Raw genomic sequence first — 18,631 nt, 5'->3', positions numbered from 1 at the left:
GCATCCCAGCCGTGATTCGTTTTAGCCTTACTTTCCTTCCTTCACAACCACAAAATAGAGTGCTAACAAACTGATTTTCTGACTAGTGGACTGAGGCACAGACTGAGAAATACATATATATATATCTATATATGTATATATATACACACATACACTCACACATATATATGTATTTGGTGCAAAGAATGTTTGTGAACAAACCAGAAAATGACCACCAGTTTCCTACCTCCCTGTGTTCTAACATCCTCATTCATTTGTTATTAGTCTTTACACTTCCATGTTAAAAATGTCTAGGCAATACTTGATGTACTGTAGAGGTCTGAACAGAAGACCCAAAGACTATCACACTGCTCTGCCTAGCAACCAATATCAACAAGCAGATTTTATAATCTTTACCCTTGCACTTATATCAATAACACCACAGAAATTATTATCCTGTAATTTTCCATCAATGTTGTAAGAACAGTTCTGTACTTCAGCAGACATAAACTGCCTCAGGCTACCTATTTTCTAGATATTATTGCACATCTGGGGCAAATATATTAGCTTAACAAAAAGGCTGAGACCAAACAGACCAGTACTCTGTTGACTTACTCACCTTGGGTACTGCTGCAGATATAGCCTCATATTACAGAAGAAAACTACTATAGTTAGTTCAAAATATACAAGTTTGCAGCCTTCTGAACACAAAAATAATTGGAAATAATTTTCATCTCAATGAATGCATTTCTTAGAGGCAGGATACAGATTACCAGGATTTTGACAGTATTTCAGACTAAGGATTTGTTAAGACTGTTCAATTCTGCCTGTTGAAAGCAAGTCCTACACCAACTGAAATTCTGTGCTTGTTTCCCTGCTTGGAAAAACAAACAGTCTCTCACTGGAACCCCTGTTTCTAGTGCTGTTAACAATCAACTACTTGCACAGTTCCACAGGAATTGTTGCTCAATGTGCCACTCATCCAACCAACAATATGTCAATTCAAATTACAACCACTCTGAGGAAAGAGTCTAAATATAGAGGCCCTCCAGGTGGCTCAGCAGACGGATCCTTTTGCCATCCATGGTAGAACAAGTTAGTCTTTTCAGACTATGCCCTTGGAGTAGAAATACCCCATTAAATTACTGCAGGAGTCAGCACTACTTTTGAGGCAGACGAGGAGTAAGCAAGTACCTAACCTACAGGCTAGGAACAAATACCGAAGCTTCAGTTTTCTGACTCATATGCTCACAGCTGGATGATACAGGTAACAGGGAGAGAAGCAAACAGGTGACTAGACTAAATGAAGGATACAGGAGGAGTGTAGTCAGCAGCTCTTTAAGACACCCTTGATCCCCAGTCACAATTTCAGATCCAGTCCTGATATGGCATCTATTGCAGGTTTCTATCTTTGAATGGTATACAGTAGCTACATTCCCATGGAATCTCATGCCAAGACCTCATGGAGGAATGAACATGTTCTCCTCCCACCTGCCCTTCTGCAGATAGCTGTAATAGCATCCATGGTTTCCAGACCAAACTGACAGGTGGGTTCAGAACTGGACTGCTCTCTCAGAAAACCTTTCTCCATCAGCCAAAAGAGAATCATTAATGTTCAGGTAAGTTGCTGCTTACCCAAGCCTAATTCACAGGGATTTTGAGAAACTGCAGCTTCTTCTTTGAATTTCTTGTTGGACTCACGTCTTGCTTTTTTTAACCCCAGCATCTGGTACTTACATAAAACCCAGCAGGAATGACTGTCAGGGCACACTGACAAATCTATCCTATATTGTATGTTATAACCCAGGGCTTCCCAGTGAAAAGTACACTCAACATCATTTAACCACTTTGTAATTATCTTTAACTGCTTCCATGCTCCTCCTCCAACAAGGAATGGAATAACTTCTAACTATTGGAACAGGTATGAAAATAAGAAGGTTGTACATGGCATTGCCTGAGGATTAGGAATAAGAAGCTTTCTAACTTTGAACTGGAAAAGCAGTTACAGTGCTAGTATCATCTGCAGAGGCCAGTGAGAAGTGCTGAGAGTGACAGCAAGAACAGCGTGCAACTTGACTGAAAGTATTTGGTCAGAAAAGGCCTGCTCTGGAGCACACTCTTTAGGCTGAAGGCCGCAAGAGTTTACATACAAAGTGTTATGATTTTCAGCTTTTGCCTTCCCTACTCCTCAGAGAGTGACAAAGCTGAGTATTATTTTTATGAAGTAACTTTTTTTTAAAGCTTTCCCTTCCTAATTGAGTTGACTGTTTTGAAATGGCACAGAAACATTTGATACCTTTAAAACACAACTGAAGCCTAAGAGAAATGCTCTAGTTCACCTACAGGCTGCACCAAGAAGCACTTGGTTAAATTCTATTGCTTATGGTATACAAGAAATCAGGCTAAATGTTCCCAGCAGAATCTTTTACCATAAAATATTGTATCCTAAATTGTACTGTAGTGTTGCTTAGTGCATTGTATTGGTGTTACCCAGATTCCTATATTGCCTTCCTCACTGTATCTGTCATCCAGTCGTAAGTAAGTTTGTTATTTTTTCCTTCTTTTTCCCTGAGGTCTGAATTCTACCGTGTATGAATAAAAGAGTTTACCAAGACATTTTCTAGGTATAGCAAGAAGATTCCAACTAAAGAGTTCATCTGATAGCATCAACCAAGTATCTCAGTACAATTGTAAAAATAATTTGTGCCCTTTCACTGTGCTAAAGGAAGAAGAAAAAAATGAATATTGAACAGTCAAAGATCCAACGAGACATAGCTCCTGTCTGACTCTGAGCCAAATTTATAATTACTTTTTCTATTTTATCAAGTTTCAAGCTATGCACTTTAATGGAGAAAGTTAGCAAGAACAATTCTGAAGCTGACATGACTGTAATGGAATTTGTAAACTTTTACATAAAAACATTATCAACTGGAACCTGAACTCTCAGACTTGTTCTCTTTAATCAGCAATGACTTGCCAGAGTGGCTTCTGGATCTGCACACTGTTTCAGAGGACACTTTGAAGTGCCTGGATAGAGTAGCATTTTGTCTTTTATTTATTTGACTTTAACAACTTTTTGGACATTTCTTTCCTGACTGTTCCTCTATACTCTTTTAATCACAATTCAATAATAACATGTTTCATGACCCATCTGAGACATGACCCAGATTAAGCTTTAGAAGTTATAAATGTTGAGGTCCTCAGTTCTTGGTTTCATACCACAAATAGATGATCCCACCTTTCTTTTTTTTAAAAAAAAAAAAGTCATATCTTTATGCTTATGCCTTTATGTTTGCAAAACGGAGCTTGGAAGTATTATGTACACACAATGAGAGTCTAACTCTATAGTCACCATAGAACAAGAAAAAAGCCAATGAACTGACTTGTGAACTAATGCTTATGCCAAAGATCGTCCATCAGCATCTATAAAGCATCTACAAACAAGATGGCTTTAACGGAGTTAGAAAGTAGCTGCTTGCCAGGAACTTACAGCAAGGTTGAAAATAATCTTTTGGTCTCATTATGATTTCATAATAAAAATATCCTGCAGTGTTCATAGAATCAGCAAACATGTTATTCCACTCAGGCACAATGAATTGCATAATATAGCCTAACAGGACACTCTTACCTCTCACCTATCAATTCTTGATTATTGTTTTTTCAGAGAGACTGTTAGGTGAAAAATATTATTGATCTACGTATCTATGAACAAATGATAGAACATTTAAAAACTGATAACAGATACCGTGTCACAAGAAGACTGCTTTATGTGTTTTAACAAAAGAAAATCCCTGACAGCTTAAGTCTGTGAGCTTGCATTTGAGGCTGATCAGTTAGCATTATGAATGCAAGTAGATACTATTATTTTATTTCTTATTGCAACAATCAGGACACTTCATTTTACAGGTGAAGAAATCCTGCAGTCTGAATCTGGTCAAGGTGCCTGTTGTATGCATTCTTTTCCAGTGTGCATTCTTTGGCCTACAGGTACAGGCTATGGGGGATGGTTACCTAAAACATTGCTGGCGTATGATGTGCAACTGCTGAGAGACTAGCTAGTGCCTACATTGTGATAAGCTGCATAAATCAGTCACAACTGCAGAGTCTCTTCTGAGCTATAGAAAACTGTGGTCCATGGCATACCTTTTCTCCCATCCTACTGTCCTGCTGAAACTACAAGCAGTGTCCCCCATCACTAGCTGAATCAAGACCCTGACCCTGACTTGGAAGGCCATTCTCACAAAACTGCAATAGTTTTAAGGCAAGACAAAGATCTGTTTTTAAAGTAAATGACAGTGTTCAGCAGATATTTTAAGTCCTGAGTCTAATGGCTGTCTACTACTACATTTCACTTAGCTATGGATTTACCTAGTTTTGCCTGTTTCTTTTCCAGTAACAGCCAGTAATTTGGAAATACTTCATCAGTGAAACAGTGACTCTGCAAAGAAATCCTATGAGCAGATGGGCTGAACTCAGAGCTAAGTGTCTGAAAATCAGCAGCACTTAATGGTATATATTAAATACCATGATGAGTGGTGCTTAGGCTTAAGCAATTTGGCAAATCTAGAAAAGGTCACTTCCATGAGGAAGCAGTGGGAGTTTTCTGCTCAGTGCCCCATCTGTCTTTTGCCCCTACATTTTGTCTCCTTAACACTCATCCTCACTACCTTCTCTTTATTCATTTTTCAATCTTTTCTATACCTCCTCCTGATCGATTTGACACCTCTCTTCCTTCTTTTTGGAGTGAAGGAGGGGTAAACAGACTACTTGCTTTCATCAGGGAAAGTCTGCTGCCTCTTCCTAAGGGAGGGAGTCTATGAGAACAGTGATCAATAGGTGATCTCTGGGGGAAAGTATAAAACCAGGAAAACCCTGTAACAAAATTTCCCCGACATATTCTCAAAGCTTCTAGCAAGCTGTAGCTCAGGAACTTTCTGGTCGTAACAGATATCTCTATATTTAACAGCCCACTGCAGACCTTTTCTCCTGAATTTGTCTAATTGTTTTTTAGACCCATATAAACTTTTGGCATCCTCAACACCCTATGGCAAGAAGGCCCATGTTTTAATTGGGTGCTATATATTAAATTAGGTTTTATTTTTGTAGGCTTATATATTTTTATTTAAAAGAAAGAAGCCTTTAAACTTATGAAATAATACATTTGCTTTGTTTTATAAAAAGCTCTCCAATCAATGCAGCCTACTCTTCTTTGCTTTTCAAACCTTAAGAAATAAAAAGCTACAGATTGCATCACCTTGCTCTACTGCTTTGAATGTAAAGGAAAAGCAGAGACAGCTTTAAAGGATCATTTCTTCTAAATATGGAGACTGCTTAGTTTTATTTGCAAACATATGAGCCTGTACTTGCATTAAAAGCAAAATCAAGTATTCCCTACTATACATTGTCCAATAATGCCTTAAGAATTGTCAAATACTCTCAAATTGCTGCTAAGTTACTATTTTCAGTACTGAACCTCTTTGGTATGACAGCTTTTATTTGAGTGAAAGCAGAAAGGACAGACTCATGATATTATCAGGGCCATCTTGCCGAGTGTCTTCCTATGGAATTAAACTATCCTCAGTACATACAGTTAGGCTAGACTTCCAGGCTAGGAGTACAAATCCTAAAAAAATGTCAAGCTGTTACCGCCAAGACAAACAGCCAGAGCTCATCAGTATGCAAGCAGGTTTCACTCTATTTTGAATGTAATCCAATGTAGGAGCCTTTATGATACCTTCCTTGTCATGATTTTACCTCACCATCCAGGGAGGATAAAAAAATGGTGAAGGGTAAGTGGAGAGCATTCCAAAATCATTTTTTTTGTATGAAATGTCAGAGTGGTAGAAAACTGTGGAGGCTTGTAGACCCTCTACAGAAGCGCTTTTCAACTAAGGAGTCATACATCTCCATAGAATATGGAAAGGATTCTGAGGCACTGAAAATTTTAGCACAGCCTAAAAACATCCTCTTCCACTCCCTTCCTTTTCAATGTAAAATATTTGCTTATCAGCCTCTGAAAACACAGACACACACCAATTATTTGAGATTAGCTCTATTGTAATTAATACAGTTTTACTCTTCATAATCAACATAGAAGAACCATCAGAATGTATGACTTTGCAAAGGGGCTGGTTTTGAAAAACATTGTTTTGCAGCACTTGAGGAGAAAAAGCAGCTTTTGGATAATCTCCAAGTTTCCATTTTGACCCTAAGCCTCATCTCTTTCCAGGTATCAGAAATGTCTCTTTAAAATTATGTTTTTCTTGATTAATGTGAGCTTATGTAAAATGACATCTTAGTTTTCCACTGACAACAGGCCACTATTAAATATTAGCAAATATCCTATCTCTGGAATGCTAAAATATGAAAACAAAATATATTGTATCTCAAATGGCATTCCATCTATCATACTTGATTTTTTTTTTCTGAGAATAACAACTAAGATTATGCTTATTTGAGTCCCTGTCTATTCAAGTCCTGGATAACAACAAGAAATAAGACTAAAGACAGGTTCCCATTCTTACCTTTTGTCACTGGGTATCAGGAAGTAATCAGCTGAAGCTGGCAGAATGTTCTGTTGTAAATTTAAGGGAAGATCAGAATCATACCAGGTTCTGCAAAGAATGACAACAGATATCTCTCAGTTTTCAGGCAACAATTACATTAGGCTGAATTAAGCAACTGCCCTCTGTATTAAAATTAACTAAAATACAATACAGTAAGGAGAAGACATTCCCTATTTATGAAGTGCTGACAGTATGCTTGGCTCTACAAACATGAAAAAAAAATGTTTTTGTCCCAGAGGTATTAAGGCAAGCGACAGAAAAGTCAGTATGTTATTATAAAAGCATCTCTTAAAGAAATATCCAAAGCTTAATCACGCTTGCTTATTTGGCAATGAGCCCCAGTGAAACATGGCATAGGGGAGTATGAGATACTGATATTTGCACTTAAGCCTTGGAGGCCTCTCAGGCTGATGGGATCTAGTTTGTTTATAGGTGGTTATAGGTGATGCATTAGAGATTGCATGTCTGTGAATATCAACGTTTTCTAGATCACAGCATTTCCACTGTGATTGAATTCAAAGATTTCATTGGAGGAATACATTGACCAAATTCATACATGAAAAAATCAAGTTCTTTGCCTTTTGAGTCTGTTTTATTAATTGACAGTCTAGAATAAGGACTAGGTTGTATTCACTATGAGGAATATCAAGGATTTTTCAGCAGAAGATCCAAATCTTCAAATCTGTACTGCCTAGTTTGCCGCCCAAGTCTAAATCCAGCAAGCTACAGGAAAAAAATGTAAAAGCAGTTTCTTTACAGAAGCTTTTGATAGAGTATTAGAGATAACAGGAACCAAAGTAAGCAAATAATGTTAACAGGTAGCAAACCATAACTGACTTTTACTAATGCCAGGAACCCAGATTTCTGGGTAATACCTTCTGGGTGATTACTATTTCAAGTAGTGAATGCATGTCTTATACTATGTGTGCTTTATAATCACCCATCCTAGGCCTCTTCAGAACTTACTGGAGATGTGATTTGCAGATGCAAATCCTAGAGGGAAGAAGAGGCAGGGGAGCAGAGGAGCAGCAGTTAAAGCCAGGGTCTATCCTCTCTCTGTTTCCTTTAGCAGCCCCTTAGTTCCCTCAACTGTAGAGACAGTTGATTTTACAAAGGAAATTCTTCTTATGGAAACAGACTGCTGGCACCAAGTCTTTACTTCTTCTCTCCAGCTATCCATGGATAGTTCACAATTTCCTGAAAATCTCAGCCCATGGTCTTTTTATTTGTTGATTATGAGAGCTAGCTGAACATACTAATGGAATGATTTCTAGCCATAGTAATTCCTCACAGCTAGGCAATAAAATGGCTGATGAAACCGGATGTTTATAAAGCTATACATGAGGGAAAAAAAACCTAACTTTATTTGTACATCGAGTATACTTTCAAGTAACAATTGCCACTGAGGGACAAGATCATGGGGTTATATTAGGTGATTCCGTGAAAATGTCACCTCAGTACTCACTAATTTTAATTAATAGAACCAGAGAAGAAAGACGTCAGAGTGAAGAACACTAAGCTATCTGTACACTGAATACTGTAGGTATTTTGGCAAAATCATTTCAGAAGGGATACACAAGAAACTGATGGAATGATTATCAACGATAAAAAATATGTGGTATACAAGAAATCATTAAATAAGAAAGGTTTTCATGCATGAAAAAGAAAAGATTGCAGGCAGATATATTTCCTGTTTTTTTCAATGCAAGCATTAAGGGCATAAATTGAAAGTGGCACACAGTAAGTTCAAAGCAAACAAAAGGGGTACTTTTTCCCACACAGTGCAGACTTCATTTGTGGCATTTCTTCATACAGAAGTTGTGAGAGTTAACATTTTCCATGGGTTTGAAATACAAATACGCATATCTATAGAGAAAAACTAGAAAGACAACAATTCTAGCCCAGGAACTCTTTAGCCAGAAATTGCTGGAGACCAAAAGAATGTACCATGGAAGCATTACTGTATCCTTACGTTGTCCTCACATGCTCCTTAGCCTTCTGCCAAGGGGGGACTGGATTAGAAGGTCACTGCTTATTCTTGTGTTCCTATGTAACAAATAGAGTTTTCTCCAAGCTCTGCATAGGAAAATATATTGCTTGCTGGGGCCTGAATCACCTGCCTGACTGTATACAGAATATCTAGTTTTGGGAAAGCTTCAGAAACAAGCTCAATAACTGAAGAAAATGATATAGGTTTATATACTCTTTATGCCCCAGACTCTGCTTCTGTTGCAACTCCAGGAAACTCCCTTAAATTTCCAGTACTATGAATGGTAACAGAAGAGTCTTCTCAATTAAGTGCAGCATTATCCAAAATGTGTGATTACCTGATAAATTGCAGAAACAAAAGAGTAGCTTCCTCCTTTTAAAGAGTTAACTGGTTGGCTAGTTTGCTAAACTACAACTTCAGAGATTAGGTTTTTTTATGATAGAAAGGAGGAAGATATCTCTCTAGAATTGGGAGAGCTTATATGCATGTTACAGCTTTGGAAGAAATAATCTGATAGAAAATTCTCTTAAACATCAAGAAACTTTAGACACAACGTCCTCTGTGAATGCCCACTATTTCAAGTCTGAAAACACTCATCATTAGGATACAATACATGGCTTACCCATTCCTCCAAGTTTGAGGTGGTGAAGAAACCTTTCTACTTTTGGGAAGAGGACTGAGCTTGATCTTTCAGTTTTGTGCATTGTCCTTAATTCTTCCCCATGCATGCATAAAAATACCCAAATTCTCTTTTGAGTTACGTTGTTTCAGCCTACTAACATCAGTGACATTTCATCAATGTGGGTAAAGGGAACCTGGCCCAAAAGTGTTGACAGGAAAAAGTGATGAGCCGTACATATTTTAATTATCAAGAAAACCATAATGTGAATTAAATACAGTATAGCGCAAATTCTGCACTGCAGCATGGGCAATTCATTGTCAAAACAAAAGTCCTTGGAATGTTGGGGAAGGAACAGGTCTAAAATTTTTTGGTTTAACTATCAGAATAAACAAAGATTTCATACGTGACATGCGCCTGCTCAACACTCCCCTCCATGCACTGATTCTGTCATGTTAGGTGAGATTGGAATGTCTCCAGTACCTAATGTTACGTGATTTGCAGAAATTGCTAATACCTGATCCTTCATTCCCTGCCTCACAGGCTATAACTAACTCTCATGAAGTTACTTGTATCCTGCTGCAGGAGATTAAGACCTCCATTTTATGAGCATGGTAAACACGAGCAACTCCATTAACCTTAAGCCGAAGGAGAACATTTTGTTATATAAGCACATCCCTGCTGCTATAATGCTACTCATACTAATACAAAACACAGGGGAGATTAAGCAAGTAAATTAAATTTATTAGCACTCTGCTACTTGCTTCCTAAACAGTGTGGAACCTTATGGGATTGGAAACCCCCTCTGGTGTGGCAGGCATTCCAGGCTGTGTGTCACAGGAGCAGCTATACTGATAGGCAGTCGCATTATCATTGCTGCTGCATTCAGCTCTTGGTGCCTCTGCAGTCCTGAGGATACCTTGGATGACTTCTATGTTCATGTAATAGTAAAGTGACTATCTGGAAACACTAAATTGTGCTGACACCTTGTTGTGCTGCTGCCACTCTTCCATCATTTGCTCTCCTCACAAAGAAATGACATAAATATATGATATATTGTTGATGCTGGTAATGACAGTAGTGCCTAAGATGATGCTGACCATGCACATAGCATGATAAATGTACAGAAATGATAAACGTAACGAATAAAAGAGGCGGTGATCTAGAGTCTGTTTTCTGCATCTGTGGTGGACAGGGCAAAAAAGAACAACTTTGCACTGCAGTAAGTGAGGATCATTTAGACATTAGCAAAAGTTTTCAAATGTTAACGATAGTTCTGCACAGGAATAGACTACCCAGAAGATTCTGAAAATTTGTCATTGAAGTCTTTTGCAACAGGTTTGTCAAGAGGGGTAAAGTCTGTAGGAAAAGGAAAAAATGTTTTATTATGTCTAGCATATAAATAACAGACGCACTTTAGGCACAATTCCAGATCCACAAAGAAATAACCATATGCCCGAGCTTTATCTGTTTTTTCTCAACACACTTCTTCCTACAAGCCTTGCTTCACAAATGATGTGGATATAATGACCCAGCTTGAAGGTGATGGGACAGAGGGAGATCCATTCCAATCCTGTTTTCTGTCATTTAGAAAGATGCTCATTTGAGATTCAGTTAAAGTTTCACTGATACTAATGAACACTATGCCAGTGAGTATACCTTATGGCAGAGTATACCATAGCAGTTACGTATATAGGAACAGATATTATGCAGCTGACTCCTTTCTCTATTCCTGTGCAGAATAGGTTAAAAATAAATAAATAAATAAATAAATAAATAAAATTAAAAGTAGTTTGGGGGCATTTCCAATAATAAGTTTGTTAGATGTAGAGAATTAAACTTAATTGAGGACAGGGTTTACTATAGAAAAATCAATCAGAATTTTGGCTGTAGGACTTTCAGAAGCAAGATGGCTTCAGTTCAATTAATGAAGTACACACAGTTTTTATAAAGTTAATCAAAAAATTAGAAAAATGCTGAGTAATAAAGGAAGACTTTATCAAGGTTCTTTCTGGGAATAGCCAGTATTTTACTTATTTGTGACTAGTGTAAACACCTTGCTGTCTATCCTCTTTTCATTTATTCATTTTCAGTGTAAGACTGAGGTTACTTTTTTCCAACAGTAGAATCATTGTTACACTCAAAAAAGCAATCAGAATATATGCAAGGAATCAAGTACTATCCTAACAATATAGGAAACTAAACCATGAAGGAGTTGATATTTATTTCTCTTTAAGGGGATTTTTAGCCAATATGCATTTGATTTATAAACTACTTGGCCTGTTTCTACCTGCTGCTCCTGAGATGTGTTTAAGTGTACCATATAATATAACTCTTACTGGAAGTCATAGCAGCTGCTCAGTTGCATGTCAAATTTAGTCTCATGTCATTAACAACTACAAAAGATTTCTTATAGTTTAAATGACAGCATATTTTAAACAGGAGGCTTTGGGTCTCTGTCCCAGCTATCATTATGAAGCTCTGAGTGGCTCTAATGTGTTAATTATGGTAACATAAATAAAGCCCTATACATATTTAGGGACTTCTTTCTACCTGTTCCTGCAAAAAGTCATGGGTCGAACACATAATAATACAGTATAAAAGAAAGAGCATGCAGAATTATTGAGGGGGAAGAGGAAATGGAAGAGTACTCCTCTATGAAGGATGCCCCAGAGCTCAAGCTGTATTCTCTTCTTTATGCACATATAACTCTCCCTGACATCAGCTTTTGGGCTGAGACAGAGAGAGACTCAAAGAGACATTTTCCCTACGACTTCACTGCAAGAACTGCTAAAAGCAGCAGTATAGCCTAAGAATGAAATTTGTCTTCTCTTTTTTCAAGGTTCTGGTATATATTTCAGCAGAAATAGATTTTGACAGTTGTGTATTCAGAAGTCCCTTTCATGACTGTTGAGTCTTTAAGAGCATATGTGGGCTGTCATTAGGAAATATCTGGAGTTAATCAATCAAAAGTTAAAGCAGCAGATAACCAAGTGTTCTGCCCAAGTCCAAGACTGTTAAGAATTTAGCTTACAATAACTACTCTTCTCTTTCTGCCCAGGTCTCTGTTTAACCAGTGGTTAAATGAGAAGTTTCCCAGTTGATTAGGATAGGAATTCTTGGCAAAGATGAGGACTATTTCTCCTTCCACAATCCTCATCAAATAAGAGGCATACAACAAATTGCTCATCTCTGATCTGCAATTCTCCCCTCCACCCATCTGTAAATTTGAATTAATTAATAAACACCCTTATGCTTTCAAGGTCACAGAAAATGAAAGGCAGTCAGTAAAATGGGTGCACTGACAGTAAAGGCTTTTTTTTTTTTTTTTTTTTTAACATAAATGGAAAACTTGTGAGGCAGAGGCTCCTTCATCTGTGCCATATGAGTGCTGATGTTAGAAGACTTAAAAGGGAAGAAAAGCAGTGTAAATAAATCATGCTTTGAATAAATGTAACCTTACCTAGAGAAAAACACACCATAAAGCCAAAGACATCATTAAGTCAAGGGTCAAGAAAAACTACACTGTCTTTCGTTTGTTTCTGCTCACAATGTAGCTCTCTGCTTTCTACTGACGCTGTCTGGAAAGAACTGGTACAGGACTCTTCCATTTGCTGCACAGCAGCCACAGAAATCTCATAGAGAGATATTTTTGAGGGGGGAAACTACGTTCACCCACCTATTTAAAGCTTCTGACTCAATTTGAAGCTGTCTAGCAAGTCTCAAGGTAGTGACAGTTAAGATAAACTGCAGCACTGCATAACTACTTTCTTGTCATTTAACAAGGAATGTGTGCATCAGCACGCACTGCTAAGTGAGGTTCTACAGCTTCATTAGCTTCCTTGTAAATCTTGTTTAGTATCTTGAAAGATAAATATCAAACCATATAATTTAGGCAGTGTGCTGAATTTGTCACTTAAGTCACTTAGGAGTGCTGCTATCAGATAAACAGCAACAACATGTGAGCATATGGAAACAATTTCTGGAAAAACATCAAGAGTGATTAACTCTTGAAAAGAGGGAGCATTGAAGACTCCATTGAAGAAAATGTTTTGACTCTGGAGAAAAAGAAGTAACCATTTAAAATTCCACAAGAGGCTGAGCCAGAAAGAATGCCTTAACTCCCGTGGTGCTTAAATGGAGGACTTGCAATCAACTCTTAATCTTGATATGGCCATCACAGACAGAAGATTACAATTACGAAGTACACCTGCAAAATACTATTTGAGCCTGATGTCTAATACAAGTCATCAGACTTCACTCCTGCTTTTACAATAATGCAGGAAGTATAGTCAGTCAGAAAAGCAGCTATTTTGTTGCTATGTTTTATTTAAAATATTGAGAGTTCATTGCAAGGGACAGATTTTGGCAAAGAAAATCATGAAACAGGATAAAAACCATGAGTAAAATTCAGTGACTGAAGTCCAACTGCTGGGAAAAAAGGTCTCTGTTAACAGATGCGTGAAGTGAACTTCTGACACGCCTCAGGATAGAGGCCATCTCACTGGAGCCCACACAGTACTACATGCTCCTTGGCTCCAAACCTGTGGGTACAAGAACTCCTCTAAGTTCACCTTCCTCAATGCTGACATATGTTGACAGACCCCAGGATGCTATTTTTGCGCTGCATGCAGAACTGCTGGGTAATAATCAAACATGGAGATGTTGCAACTTCACTAGCACTGAGGTATCTGTTCACTGAGGTTGCTGACTGTCAGATTACATCCAGATGAAAGTAGGACCAACTAAATACATGATACTTTGATTAATGGAATGAACCTGTCATGCATGTACCAAGGAAGTCACAGGACTACTGGCAGCAACTGAATTATAAGGTAATACTGTTTATTATAAAACCAAAGCATTCAGTCAAGTACTCTGAATACAAGAACATTTTCATCAGACTATTATTTATGCCACTTTGAGTAATCTTATTTTTCACTTTAACACAGCTGGGTAGAAGAGGATGGTGAGATGTCAGTACCATAGAGAAACCTCAAAAAACTTCTTGATACAACTTTTGTTGCTTATTTTACCAATCTCATGCCTCTGGTAGAACACTTTATTAATGGATTATTTGTCCAATTTGTATAAATTAATCAAATTCATCATTTGCATTCATGGCAAACCTACATCCACACTAACAAACATATTACCATAATTTTATTATTATTGCTGTTATCACCAACATTATTATTACAAATTAACCTTGTAGATGGCTCAGCAAAATGCCTAGAACGAAAACCAACTGTAAAGTATATGACAATCCAGGGTAGCAAATCACTGTTACATTTTGCTTTATTCCCAAATAATCACAGATTTGTTCTGGTCTTTGCTATGGGAAAAACAAAATGTCAAACAAACAAAATCCAAGCTATTAGCACATTATCAAATCCATATTCCATTTCTCCATACCTCTGAAGTACTTTCTGCTCTTTAAGCTCTTTAGAGCTAAAAATCTTTCAATGTTCAATAAAGTCCTTGTATATTGGGTTGTAAAATTTTCACATTACATTTTTAGCCTAACCAGAGGCCACTGAAAGAACAAGTTAGAAAGTGAAATTACATATACGAATAAAGAAATCTCAAAACAGCAGAAACATTAGAATAAAAGTGAATATTTCTAAGCTAAATGGACACAATTGTTTTGGCAATGATAGGAAAAGTAATCAAAAGCACACCAGACAGTTCAAAAGTTTTCTTGGGAAGTACCAGAATTCAATTTCAAGAACATTTGTCAGGAAAGGTTGAGCTAGTGGGATAATCTAGAAATCACGGGTATGACAAGCTTCAAGATAGGAAAACACGTTTTTTGTTTTACAATCTCTTTTCTCTGTAACATTTTCATTATGGATTTTACATCCCTCTTGGTATGTATGTAGATAGTAACAAAGCTGCTTAGTCACTAAACCCTACAGGCAATGCTTGCAGAGGAAACAAATCTCTACGTGCTGACCACAGAGAAGACAAGTTGAGGTTGCAGGTAGACAAGACTTAATCCAATCCAAAATGGAAAAAAAAAAAAAAAACTGCTTGAAACAAGAAAAACGAGGAGGGAAGGGTACACCTGAAAGAAGAAAAGCGGCTGGGGACAAAGAGAAAATTCTAGGGCTAACAGAGCAATATGTAAGTGATCTTTAACAATTCACCTTCATGAAGATAAATCAACTTTACTAAAAGGTCTCTTTCTTCATAGATCTTAGAGGCATTGTGTAGATTATTTAATGCACCAACTTATAACTGCTGTTTGTTCTTTTTTTAAAAAAGAAAAAAAGGCAGAAAAGAAGATATGCTGTTTATCTGCTTTTTCCTGCTGGAAAGTGATGAGTATATTGTTAGCTGATTGAATGGTAACACCCAGATGTTCAAGTATTAAACCAACATCTTGGGGAGAACAAAATTCCCCCAAACAACAACAACAAAAAAAATGCATACACACACAAAATCTCTACTACAGCCTCCCAAATCAGCCTTTACCATTACCATTTATGGGAATACATCTTTTTAAGAGATTACATAGATTAAAAATTTCCCATCCCTACCCCAAATTATAAAAAGATTGCGTTTACCTTCACCCTTATTTCCTTCCTCCAAACTCTCAGAAAGTGTCATTTTAGAAGGTGGATAGGAGGTTTTTTATTTTTTTTTAATACTGCCTTTTACAGAACAGACAAAATTGCTTCAGCTTGTCAAATACTGTAATAATGATTTTCTTCTAACTTATTAACAGGACTATGTGATTTTTTTCAGTGTTAGAATTAACATTTTACAACCACTGTCTGTGAAGTTTCAAGCAGATCTGAAGTGTACCACAATAACAATAGCTGTCCTTGTCACATATATGAGATTTGCTAACTCATCTCTGATGGGACACATATTACTTTGTCAGGCTTACCTACAAAGCCTCTTTCTCTATATTCTATCTTCTTCTACTTTAAAAAATTGGCAACATCAGCATCCTTTTGCATAAATAAATAAATAAATAAATACAATAAAACTACCTTCCTGCAGGTTTAGCCTCTGACTGCAAAACTACTGAAGCAATTTCCCAAGGAACTCTGAATCAGCACAAGCTGGTGAATCAGTCTTAAAGAAACACTTTTTTCCCTACTTCAAACTTTACTTTGTAACATGTAAAAAAGAATGTGATACTCCTCATTCAAGTCAGAAGCAAAGTAGCATTCCCCATTCAAGCAAAACCTAAGATCAAAAAACTAACAGTACTAGAAACATGTTTAAAAGTCAACATCTGAATTAAATGTGGCTGATACCTTCACATGAGGGAAGCAAGAGATACTACAGAATCAAGGTTGAGCTACACTGGTTGAGCTTCAAGTTTAAATTAATTGCAGATATTGTACACCTGACTGAGGTGCCCTAACAAAGTTGTGAAGGAAAGAGCATTTGTATAGCCTTTTGTACACTGTAACTAGCTTTATGGCCTACCTATAGTTCCTTCCTTTCATGAGCCATTTCAAAATAGACTTTTTTTTTAAACAAAAAAAATCAGATGGGAGCATCAGGTGGTCTTGGTTTACTTCAGCTTCTTTCTAAATCACATTGAGATTTTTGTTTTGTTAAAAGATTGAGCTTTCGTTTTTCTCTTACAGGAGCCTTTGGCATGTCTGGCAGAAATCATTCTTGCAAAACCAGACACTAGAAAATGTTGCAAACAAACCATTTTCCACAATGACTTCAGTCAAATTTGGGGAAAATACATTAAATATATGTACTCATACTTTAACATTTATGTTACCTTCTTTCGTGGTTTCCAAGAAGGTACCTAAGTTTACAGACCAATTCTAAGTATTTGGCAAGTGCAATATGAGAACACTTGGGGAAGCTGTGATTAGAGAAAGCAACTGGTGGCTAGAAGGCCCACTCTGCATTCCCTGTTTCACTACTCCATGACATTGTCAAGTCATTTAATTCCTTTCTGCTTATTTTTCTTGTATTGGTCAAATAGTCAAATAAACATTTTCCTTCTCTTTGGAAACACTATAAAGTGGAAACACTATGGAAATGGTTCATCAAGTAATTAATCTGGCTTTCAAGTTTGTAACGTCAGTGAGAAACACAATGGTCACATAACAAAACACACTGACCAGTATACAGCAATGGTTCAGTCTGTTAGAAAATAACTAACAGGTTAACCTTGCACGCAGAAGCTTTATTTCAGATGAGGTAATAGTAACTTGTAACACTTCAACCTTACTCACACACTCTATGCCAGCTACATAAGGACAAACCATAAAGGTGACAAAAAGCAAGGAAGTTGGTATAAACTTTGTTGTTCTAATTTACAAGTGTGACTACTTAGCCAAGCCTCTTCTTGATCAAATCTGTGCTGCTAGTGACAAGCAATGCTCAGATCTAGGATTAATGCTGATGGCATGACACATTCGAGCATGCAGATGGAAGTGGTTTAGCAGAGGTTACTAGTGATGAGGCATCCCTAAGTCAGTTCAGGTTAGTACAAACTCTCATTCACATCTCTGTGAATGACCAGAGGCTCTTTCGTGCCCACTTCAATGACCCTGGCTGGCTAATGCACATGCTTTTACTGCTAATGAGCCGAGGCACATACTATAAATGGAATACTAAGTGTAGCCTTATTATGAGTCATCTCACCATCACTCCTCTTTTCTAGAGAAAATGTAGGTTGCTCCTAGGATTATGTAATACTAATAAGAGAGGAAGCAAAACAGGGAGAGAAAAGTGCAATTTCTATTTATTAGTCAGCTACACAAACCTGAGTTGGCTAATGGCAGGCAACACACAGCTGGGGCTGCTTTTTTAACATAGCTGCCCATTCAGATATCCCAAAGCACATTACAGCCACTATTCAGAAAAGACTGAAAAAGCATTGAAATAGATACAATGTCTCACCACCCCAAGAACTGAAAAGGGGGTCTGGAGTTCAGGGCAGCTTTCCTACAGGAACACAGACCTGTTTCACGGGTAGGGACACTGAGGACACACAGATGCTGACATTACCACTGGCTTTCACAGACATTTCACTGAGCCCGGCACCGCAGGTGGCTCCGAGGGTGGTCCCTCAGGCCGGAAATGAGGCAAAGGCAGCGGGGCTACCCCTTGGCCTGCACCGCTCTCTTTCCCCCTCCGTCTGCGCCTTCGGACGCTGCTGGGAGAAGCGGGACGCAGGAGCTGCGCTGCCCTCAGGAAAGCGGCGGCCTCGAAAGGAAAAACGCCGCAGCCACGGCGAGCCCAACGCGCTGCTGAGGCGACAGGAGCAGCTGCAGCGCCAGAGACCGCCTGAGGAAAACGAGCGCGAGCCCCAGCACGCAACCGCATTGGCTCGCGTTTCCCTCTCGCCCGCTGATTGGTGAACAGGTCGCCTTACTCGCTTCTTGTTCCCGCCGATTGGCTCCCTCTTCCCGCCCAAGCTTTGATTGACAGCCTCCCGCGCGGCCCCTCTCTCTCCGTGTTAGGCAGCGCTGTCACCTCAGCGCCAGG

This window comes from Rhea pennata, chromosome 10 (assembly GCF_028389875.1).
Source record: "Rhea pennata isolate bPtePen1 chromosome 10, bPtePen1.pri, whole genome shotgun sequence".
NCBI lineage: Eukaryota > Metazoa > Chordata > Aves > Rheiformes > Rheidae > Rhea > Rhea pennata.
This window is presented reverse-complemented; position numbering follows the sequence as displayed.